Source organism: Mus pahari, chromosome 1, assembly GCF_900095145.1.
Source record: "Mus pahari chromosome 1, PAHARI_EIJ_v1.1, whole genome shotgun sequence".
Classification (NCBI taxonomy): domain Eukaryota; kingdom Metazoa; phylum Chordata; class Mammalia; order Rodentia; family Muridae; genus Mus; species Mus pahari.
In genome coordinates, this window is record NC_034590.1 from 38456949 (window position 1) to 38467909 (window position 10961).

The window sequence follows — 10961 nt, forward strand, 5'->3', positions numbered from 1 at the left end:
GCAGGAGGCAGGAGGCAGGAGGCAGGAGGCAGGAGGCAGGAGGCAGGAGGCAGGAGGCAGGAGGCAGGAGGCAGGAGGCAGGGAAGGGAAGGATGTGTGGCTAGTAGTCTCTTTGACGGAAACTCACTTTCTGGGTGACATGGCTCCTGGCTCTGGGAAGTGTGTTAATGGGGACTCACAGACAAGGTCTCAGTAGAGTGCTTGTCCTTTCTGTGTATGGGGGAGCTGCTGCGAAGTATTGAGACCTGAGCAGCAGCTAGAGTCTAACATTACTCTCTTACAATCAGCTGTCAAAAGGGAAGCGTACTGCTGTGGCCAGTCACACACCTCCAAGTCTGTCTCCGAGGCTGAAGGGTGAGATGCAAGCAAGGGAAGGAAGCGTTAGGTAGGACGCCCTGGACCAGCCTTGAAAGCAAGCGTTACTTTATTCTTTTAATTACCATCCACCATCCGATGTGATCCAGGCATCAGACTGTAGGCTTTGTTCGTTTCCCATTGCCATGGGGTTAAATTGCACAGACTCGGTGGCTTAAGATAGAAATGCATACCTCGAGATGCTAGAGGTCAGAAGCAGCCATCCAACATCACTGAGCCAAGATGGAGATGCTGGCTGTGTTCCCCTGCAGACCCTAGGATAGAATCTGTCGCTCGCTTTCCTGGCTGCTGGTCCTTTCTGCTCTGTAGTTAATCTTCCTTAGCCTCTCACTGACAAGGTAAGAACCTTGTTAGGGCTTGGTTTGAGACACCTGGGAAGGCCATTTCTCTTTACAACAAGGCAGTGGTTCTCAGCCTTCCCCATGCTGTGATCCTTTAATACAGTTCCTCATGTTGTGGTGACCCACAACCATTACATTACTTTAATTGCTGCTTCACAACTGTGATTTTGCTACTGTTATGAATTATAATGTAAATATTTGTATGGTTTTGTTTTTTGGGCTTTTTTCCCCCAACGGTCTTAGATAACACATGGGAAAGGGGGCACGACCCACAGGTTGAGAACCACGGTTATAAGATGATATCCAAGGATTAAAATCTGATATATTTGAGGCTATTGCTCTGTGGGTGAGAAAGAACAGAAGGGGCAATGTTTATATCTTTCTAGATCTGGCTTTCTGGACAGGAGGCTCAGGGAAGTCAACAAGCCAATAAATGCACAGTAAAATGTCATATGACTGAAGTCATAGGAAGAACAAATTAGGACCTTTGGGAATAGTCCCCAAATGTCAGGGATGTCCCATGGGCAGTAGGAAAGCCTAGATGTCCGCTGACAGTACTGTGTGCCCAGGTTACACCCACGGCAAGTGCTGGCCACGGCCCAGAGAGTTGGTGCCTGAGAGCATCGCCCTGTGAGAATGGAAAGCACCAGAGGATGGGGAAACCTTCTAGGTAGGAGGCAACCTGGTGAGATGCCCCGCCCCCCCCAGCACCTATTATAGACACTCATCAGTCTGCTCACAGCAGGGAAGGGCAGCCTACTGGGGCTCTTCTTCAGGGCTTAGAGGACCTCTGGGAGTGCACTTCCCTTCTGTGTCTAACCCTACCTGAAAGAGTTTCCCTGACCCAAGAGAGTGTATGTCACAGTCCAAACCCATCTGTTACCAAGGAGTAAGGTGAGGGCAACTTCTCCTTAGGGAGGCCTCCACTCTTGGTGGGGTGACTTGGCAGCCACTATAGGAACACCCAGAAAAGTAGGCTGGTTCAAACAGCTCAAAGTCAGCTCTTCCTCTTGGACCTCATATAGCATTGATCTATGAGCCTAGCTGTAGAGCCTCTTGCAACCAGGCTGATGTTACCAACTTCAGAACAGCCCCTCTAGAAGATCCTGGGATTTCAAGGTCACTAGATGCAACAGTTAAGTCTGCCTTGTGTCCTCTGTGGTCACCTACTTCAGGATTCTGCCAGCTGCTGTTTTTTTTTTTTTTTCTTTATGGCTCAAGGTGGAAACTGAGGCACAGGCAACATCCAAACTCCTTCAGATCCCAGAAGCTAGTGTGCCCCATGCATCTAAATGTGCACTGTGAATAAAATCATCTAAACTCACTCTCCTTCATCCTACCCTCTTTGATGACTCCAGATGTTAGGAAACCCTTGCTGGGGAGGCACCTGACCTTCCCAGTTCTGCAGCAGCAGGGAGTTGGGACTTCTCCCTCCTGCTTGGGAGCGTGGGTGGACCAGGCAAGAGTCAAGCACTTGGTATCTCCATTGTGAAGCAACGGGGGTAATCAGACCCACTTCCTTGCTAAGGGAGGAGCTGCCTGGGCAGGTCCTCAGGAACCAGGGAAGAGCTCTAAGCTCTGAGACCAGGCAGAACTGGAGAGAGATGAAGGAGGCCTTCTCAGGTCTCAGGGCTGGTGTGGGCTGTTCCTCGGAATACAGAGTTAGCCTTGGATTATTTCGGGATTGACCACAGTGTCCAGAAGCAGCAAATAGTGCCTACAGAGAGTGTGGGGGACTGTTATTCTGGTCATACTCTTGACAGTTGTGTGGCCTTGACTAAGAGTTCCTGGGGACACCTGTGTCCCTATCTAAAAAAGGAACAACACATTTCACAAGGCTGCTATGGATATTAGGTAGCAATTTAGTTTGGCCTGTAATACACAATAGGTACCAAGTTAAATGGGAGAGTGTTACCACGACATCCCTCCAGACCAGCCTCCCTTCCAGTCCTGTACCTTCACTATGAAGTTCCTGTATGGGGAATTCACACCCTGTCACATGACAAGGGATCAGGGAACACACTTCTTTTGGATCAGCAAGTCACCGGTCCACTTCCCTCCCAACATGCGGTTAGATTTACTGTTCCTGTCTCTCACGCAGTTGGAAGTGCTAGGTGTCTGACTTCCAGCCAGTAGAATGCAGGGAGAAATGACCCTCCCTTAGTACCAGTCTGGAGAAGAAAGTAGAGGCCAAAGAAGGACAGCAGAGTCCTGGGCTGTCACTGGGAAAGAACCAGCTAGGGGTCACCACGGTGGTAACGAAAAAGAAACTTCTAGTGCAGGGGTCAGCCAACTGTGGACTGCGGTCTAAATACACTCTTTCTGCTGTCTGTTTTCATATGGGATTTTGCTTGTCCACTCAAAGTAAATTTTTAACATTTGAAAAAAGTGGTTTAAAGAATGACATTTCATGGTGCAGGACAACTGTATGAAATTGAAATTTTAGTGTCCGTATGTGAAGCCTAGGGCACAGTGACACCCATTCATTTCTGTACTGTCTGTGGCTGCTTTTCACAGTTCCAACAGAGCCTGTGGCTGGCAGACTCCTGAGGACTTCCCAGCTGGCCCATACAGATGAGCTGCCAGCTCCCGGGTGCTATAAACTAGGATTTGGGCAATGGTATAAAAGTTAGTTTGGACTAACTCACACAACGAAGGGATTTCTCTAAAGGGATGTGATGAATATTTCGAAGACTTTTTAAAGGTAAAATTGCTTTTTTTTTTTTTTTTTTTGAGGATTATGGGAATTTACCACCTGCCAAGATTTATCAGTGATGGGGGTGGGGGGAGGGGAGCCACTGGTAATATAGCACTGTAGTGCTTGCCTTGTGTGCACCAGGCCTTGCTTGTGACTCACAGTGTGATTCATAGCATGGGGGGAGAGGGGGCAGAGGGGAAAAAGTTCGACAGCAGACCCAAATAAGCAAAATACAAGACCCATGAGAGGAAACCATTGCGGGCTGCTTTGTGATCCAGACATGTGACCTAGTTTCCCTGTGGAACATCGTGGTTCTCCTTGAGAGCTGAGCTGCGGTACAGGTGAATAGAAACACAGCTCCCCGTCTTGTTCTTGGGGGAGGTGTCTGTGCCCCTCCTCCATGAATGTCTGAGATTGCAAACAGTACCTAACCCTACATAAATTGTGTTTTTCCCCTATGCCTGCACATCTGTGATAAAGTTTTGTTTATAAATCAGGCACCAAAAAATACTAAGAGGAACATTTTGTGAAAACGAAATTAACTGTTATAATAATACATTGTAATGGAAGTTATTTAAAAATCAGAAAGAGTCTATTTCTAGAACTATCCCTTTAATATTTTTTAGGTCATGGTTGACCTAAAGTAATTGAAACCACAGAATCAAAAGCATGACTAAAGGGAGACTACTGTTTTAACCTTTGGGTGCTAACAAAGCCTCTCTCACAGCTCCTCAAAACAGGGTGTATGACTAAGGTTGGCCCTGGAAGGAAGGCTGGCACATGCAGACACACTGCTACCAGAATATCTACGGATGGCACTTGTGCCAGCACAGGCCAGCCTGCCCTTCTCTCTCTTCCCCAGTCTGCCTTAGCTCACCCTGACTCTGCTGAAGTGGAATGAAGTTAGCTTAGCTAGGGGCAGAGAAATCACCCTGTGGCTTTGCAAGGAAGAATGTCATGTCCTACAGTTGGGGACTGAGGAACCCCAACTGCAAATAGGTACAGCCCTGTAAGATGCAGAGTTCTCTCTGAGCACTGCTGCCCAGAGAGGGCAAGGGAGGACTCGGGAAGATGCGGGACAATGACCACAGCACCTGAAGTCCACCATACCCACTGGCCAGGGACTGCTGTGAGAAACCTACTCACAGAAGTTGGTTAAATGTGGAAGACAGAGGAACCGGGGAATGACCTGTCAGGGACATCCAGGACAACGCAGAGAGGAGAGAAGGGAGATGGGGAAGGAACATCGGTGTGACACATTCAGCTCCTGCCGGCCACAGTGGCCCACTGCATCAGGCAACTCTGTGAGCCTCTCGCTAAATTATCGATGAGTAAAGGTCAGACATGGAAGTATTTACACCACAGAAACTGCTAAATGCCACAGCCCAAGACTCTGTGTTTTGTTTCGTTTTGAAGAGTCAATGAAGAGGACACACTCTGTTAGGCATGGGGTGGGTGGGGGGGAGAGGAAAAGAAGGGTCTGTTTAGAATAAGACCCCATGGGGAGAGCACTCCCACTCACAGGGAGCAAAGCAGTGGTTTGTAATAGCCTGATGAGGTAATGCAAGTTTGTTTGAGAGAGATCTTTCCAGTGTGGCCCAGACAGGTTCTGTGACTTGCTCAAAGTCACACAGCCCACAAAGTGCTAGGGGAAGAGATAGCTTGTTTTGTTTTTCTCAATTTCCCTGACAACTAATGCATTAACAACTGCAATTACTCGGCCAAAAAAAATGCCTGTGGCGTCAGGTCCCTACCTACCTAAAAAAAAGTCAGATTCCACCTGGAGTCCCACCCTGCTTCTGGCTTCATTTTCACAAACCAAACACACTCAACAGATGCCAAACTACTATTGTTATGGATCTTCTTTATTTCTCTTCCTGAGGATTTTATTTTCCTTCCTTTGGGGCCAGTAGGGTCTAGAAAGAAAATCTTGCTATGCATCACAGGCTGGCCTCGAACTCACAATCTCCCTACCTCAGCCAACACTTCCTGCCTCAGCCTGTTGTGTGCTAGGTTTACAGGCATGGGCTCCATGGCCAACAGTAAGGACTTTCTGTGTGACTCAGTTTGGAGGTATACTCAGAGTGCAGATTCCCGACGCCGGGTCTCAGAAAACCTTGGCCATATATCTCTACAGAAATAAGCAACTGCCCCAGGAAAGCCAAAAGAAGTAACCATGGGCAGCAAGAATCCCTGGTAGTCGCCAAGTCGACGGATAAATGACTGATTTTGAAGAGGGGGCCTGCCATTGGGAATGAAGTCCATCTGGATCTGCTATCAGGTGCCATGGATGTAGGGGATGGGGACGCCCAAACGGGACCCTACGCTTCTGTGACCAGGAACAGTATTTGTGTGGGCACGTGTTTGGAATTACCCATCTTCCCTTAGCATGTCAGGCTCCGCTAAACAGTTTTGGTGTCAGAACTACATTAGGGTTCCACACTTCCTCAGCAGTCAGGGCTCAAAGATCAGAACTAACTCATTGGGTACTGTCGCACAAACATAGGGGCCTGAGTTTGAACCCTGAAACCCGTATAAAAAGCTGAATGTGGCAGAGCACATTTGTAATGCCCATGCCAGGGAGGTGATAGGCCAATGCCAGCCAGCTTAACTTTATTGGCCAGTCTAAGGTCCCAGTGAGAGATCTTGTTTCAACAAAACTAGGTAGACGGGTCTTGAAATGTTGACTCAGAGGTTGAGCCCTGGAGGTCTCCAGATGCTTGTGTACCTGTACCCACACATTGTCACATCACAAATATTCAAAGACGAATGCCATTTGCTGAAAGTAAAGTGAAAATTAATTTCAATAGAGCATTTATTGATTATTAAAAAAAGACCATAGGCTCTGACCTGGTCCTGAAGGCAACCTAATCCTGAACGTCGTGATTCTCTGCTCTTATGTGTTGTTTTGAGAAATGGGAAATTCTTCACCTTGGACTATGTCTGCTCATTTCTTCTTGGGTCCAGGATTCAGCCAACTTGATTTTTGACAGTGTGTGGCCCTCTCCATTTGAGAAGGGCCTTTCTTCCATAAGGTTTATTAGAGTCAATTAAGGTCTCTAAAGAATATTGCAGAAATGCCCACAAAATGAATTCAGGAAGCATCTGCTTGCAGACAGACAATATTCTACCAACAAGCTGTAACACACCCAGGGCAGATTTATCAAAGTCTTTAGACCATAGCTTTCAGCTATCTCTCCCCCAGGGTGCTTCTGGGAGCATTCTTGCCATGTGGATGTGCTGGACTGGGCGTGGGAGTCTGGTGGACACAGAGATGGGAGATGGAGCACTTTGCCACATGTGTAGTGGGTAACTAACTGGCCTGGGGTTAGTCTAACCTGGAGAGTTGCAAGGCTCAACAATGCTAGTTGCATATAGAAACTGTCTCAATAATTTCTAGATATCCATCTCTTCTGCAACCCATGAGTAATTCTCCGCAGTATCTCCATATAACTGAGACAGAAAGCTTGAATCTCCCCATGAAGGGATTAGTCACCTACATAAATAAAGATACAGATGGCTGAGGAAATACTCTGAGTCTCACGATGGGATTGCCAAGAACTAAAATGTGCTTTCACTCTAGGAAAGCACATCATACCACAGCATCCACGACCAATGCGTCATCCCGCCCACCACCTTTCACTCCCACTCCCAACAATGGACAATAGTGCAGAACTGGCCAGCATGACATCACCAACACTCGCTCTTCCCTCTGGCAGACAGAGCATCACTCTGGGATTCCTTCTCAAGTGACTCACACATCCATTCTCAGTCTGACCTGACTCTCCATCGTCGTCATCATCTCCTCACCCCCAGCCCTTCACCAGACTCTCTGAGCCTTCCCTGGCCCCACTGACTTGCTCTCAGACCTTTGCTCAGCCACAGACAGCTGTTGCCTGGCCCATCGACCCCATGGAAGTGGAGGAGCACTGGTTTTCACCAGCGAGAAAGTTGTGTGAGGCCTCAAAGCTGGCCACCCCCACCGCTGCTTCCTCCCTTCTCATTCTCTTCCTCTGTTTCTCATTTCTCCGAAGACTTGTGCATCAGCTTATTGCTTTTATCTCCTTCACCAGTCAGATCTAAGTGTCTATCTCTGTTGCCCTTCTCCATGACCTTGTCTTCCCTCTCCTCTTTCCCTTCTCTTCCACAATCCTACCCACTCCCAGCATCCTTCTGCAGCCATCATGAACTATCCTTCCACCTCCACGGCGCAGTGTCCCCACTGCTGTGTTCCGTTCTCTTCTCCTGTCCTCCAGCTCACTGGACATGCTTTCTCCCTCCCTGCAGATGAACAATGTGTTCATTCATTCATTCATTCATTCATTCCCCAAGTGTGTCCCCAATCAGTCTTGTAGTGGTTTGTCTAAGACAGCACTGTGTTCACATTAATAAAAATCTCAAAGTTCCCTCCTACGTTGCTTGTAGGATACATGCTTATGTAGCATTTACAGCTATAAGTGAGTCTACTGGTTAGTTTTATGTCAGCTTGACACAACCTAGGGTCATCTGGGAAGAGGGGAATTGAGAAAAAGTCCTCCATCAGATTGGCATGTAGGTTCCTGGCGTGAGCTCCAAAGAAACCTTTTCCCTGCAAGTTGTTTTTGATCGTGGTGTTCAGCCCAGCATCAGAAAGGGGACGGATACACTGGGTCCCATCTGATGTTTCCTAACACTCTCCTTAGTGAGTCCACTATAACAAAGCTGCAAATTGTCCTAGAGTCCTTCAGCACCTACATTTACTCAAATACATGTTTTCAAACATGTATTTCTTTGCACACTCCTTGTCAGACGGGTGCTCAAGGCCTGTCTACCAATTAGAGACCCTCTGGGAAGCTCCTGGTCGCCATGAGCTGTATCCTGCAACTCTTCTGGAACAGCTGCTTCCTCCCACTGGAACCAGGTGTCCCTGATCACCGGGCACATGTGTCTTATTTCCAAGGTTTACCAGGGAAGCAGTCCTCGCTCTCATGGTCCTTGCATGCCATACCCTCAGTACCTAGGACAGAGCTGGATTGGCCAGGCCCAGTTCTATGTTAATACAGTTAATTCCAATGACAACCAATTACTGAGAGACTGAGACACTTGACTTCTCCCAAGGTCGTGTGGTTAGTAGGTGATGGGAAAGAGGGTGTGGAACTGCTTTATATCCGGTCTTATGCACTGAAGGCTCTTCCTACACTGATCTATGTACACTGGAGGGAGAAGCCCAGGCTACCATCATTTGAATGCCGTGAGACTGTCAGCATCCTCAAATGTTTCTACAATCAGATGTATGTTGGTGTCTGAGCTGGTAGCTTCCCAGATCAAGGATAAGCAGCAATCAGGCAAAGATCCATAGCCTATCTTTTCCCAACAAATCCAATAGTGGTCTCTGTAGTTATCCCTGTCCTAGAAAGTCAAGTATCTCTAACCCTGGAGTTCATATGGCTAGAGAAATGGTCTTCCTCCCCAAGGAGAAGAAACCAGAGAGACACTAGACAGCCCCAAAGCCTGGCAGGGTACTATCACCACTCACTCAGTCTCCTGTTCCCAAGCCAGTGCCTTCCAGCCAGGCTACCCTGCCATTGACTGGGCTATGGTCCAGTGGTATGAGAAGCCACGGGTTCATGGGTTCAATGCCTAGGGTTGTTGGGTTCCCCCAGAAGGTTTGACCTGGTCTCCATCTGATGACAGAAGGTCATTGAAACAGAGATTTTGTTCATGGCCACTATCTAGGAAACACTCTGAGTTTCATTAATTATTTCCATTGATAAGTAAAAACATTAATGGACCACCAGACTCTTTCTCACCATGTAGAACCAGGCCTGATATCTACTGGTCTCATCAGGAGAAGACATCTGGATAGGACGCCATGCAGAAGGTGGCAGAGGGATGATGGGACATGGGGCATGGTGCTGCCTATGGTGCAGCTAGAGGCTGCACAGGCACAGAAGGCCCTTCCCACCAGACCCTGTGCCTCCACAGGCCCCTTTCACCTGCCATTCTTGCTTGTCACAGAACCCTAATGTTCCTAGCTGGTATGGGAAGCATCTCAGGGAGACCCATGCTCCTGTGTGAGCTTGAGCAGTTACACGGAACCAGATGGCCTGCAGCCAAATTCCAGTGTGGCCACCGTAAATTGTGTCACAGGGTGTCACAAGAGAATTTCTGTGTCTCCATTTTCTCGTTTGTATGCTGTAGATCACCTAAATACTTGATAAAGGGTTAGGAGGAATGCGTGGGTGGATTCTTGTTAAGTGTGGAGAGTGGAGCTTTGCTCCCTGGAAACGCCTCTTGCGTTGGTTATCTTCAGTGCTTCAGGTCTGCTTCCTGTACCTGCTGGCAGGGACACTCAGCAATCACAACAGGCTGGGGGCTGGAAAATGTCAGAGGTGTCCGAGAACATCAGCATGCTTGCTTCCACGTTTTTTTCTGATAAGCCTAAGAGAATGCGGAAGACACAGTTTGAGGTCCATGCCAATCCACCCATCTCAGGGCTGCTGGGAGGAGTCCAAGGGGCCTCTGCAGTCTTGATTTCTAAGTCAAGTTTTGGGAATTCATTTTGAGATGTCCAAAATTATTCTGAAAGGATGTTTTACATTCTTAAGATGATATCAATTTAAGGTCATATTAATGTTTCTACCTATCATCTACATATATCAATCAACCGATCATCTATCTATTAATGTATCTATGTATAATCTATCAATTAACAGCTATCAATCTATCATCTATCAATTATCTATATACCTGTCATCTATCAATCTATCTATCTACCTATCATCCATTCACCCACCTACCCATCCATCTATCATCTGCAAGAAGGCAAAACTGTAAAAGAGAAGAACCTGGGGTGACCAGGAGAGCTTAGCTGTGCCAGGAGGAACCCTTTCCCACTCTGCTGTTTCTGCTGCCATGAATGCCCTACTCTGACAGACTAAAACTCCTGAAACCACAAGTCAAGACAAACCTTTCCTCTATTAAGTCATTTCTGTCAGGCGTTTTGTTGTACTGACTAATGCAAAGGTCTCTTCTTGTTGCCCTTTTTTGAGGCAATTTGGGGAGGAAGAAGAAAAACCATGGAGGGGCTCATAGCTGGAGGTAAAAGTGGGATGGCAAGAAGGTACCTAGGTCCTGACTAAGGATTCCCATGTGAGACCCTAACAGAGCTCCCCCTATATGTGGCAACCTTGGGGGTGTGTCTGTGCCATTTTAGAGGAGGTGGTACCATTCTGATGGCATTACTGCACACAGCCGGCAGAGGACCCTGCAGCAGTGGGCTATCAACCACCCAGAACCAGCTTCATATATGCCCAAGAAGGCTGTGTATGTGAAGGAGTGTGTAAAGAAACCGTGAATGTGTCCTCTTCACTGGGGAGGGGGGGATCGGTTTTTATTGTGGACAGAGAAAGAAAATGGCCAGAGGCACCTGGAAGAGTCCAGAGCAGAGAGAACAAAAAACAGGCTGGACATAGCCAGGGCTAGGCAAGCAGGAGAACGGGAGATAGGAGTGGAGTGTGTGTGTGTGTGGTGTGTGTGGTGTGTGTGTGTGTGTGTGTGTGTGTGTG

General features: G+C 47.7%; 1 pseudogene; it reads right to left on the reverse strand.

Annotated features, from left to right (window-relative positions):
• Positions 1-7682, reverse strand: part of LOC110316858 — a 13275-nt pseudogene extending 5593 nt beyond the window's left edge.
• Positions 7683-10961: the final 3279 nt, after the last annotated feature.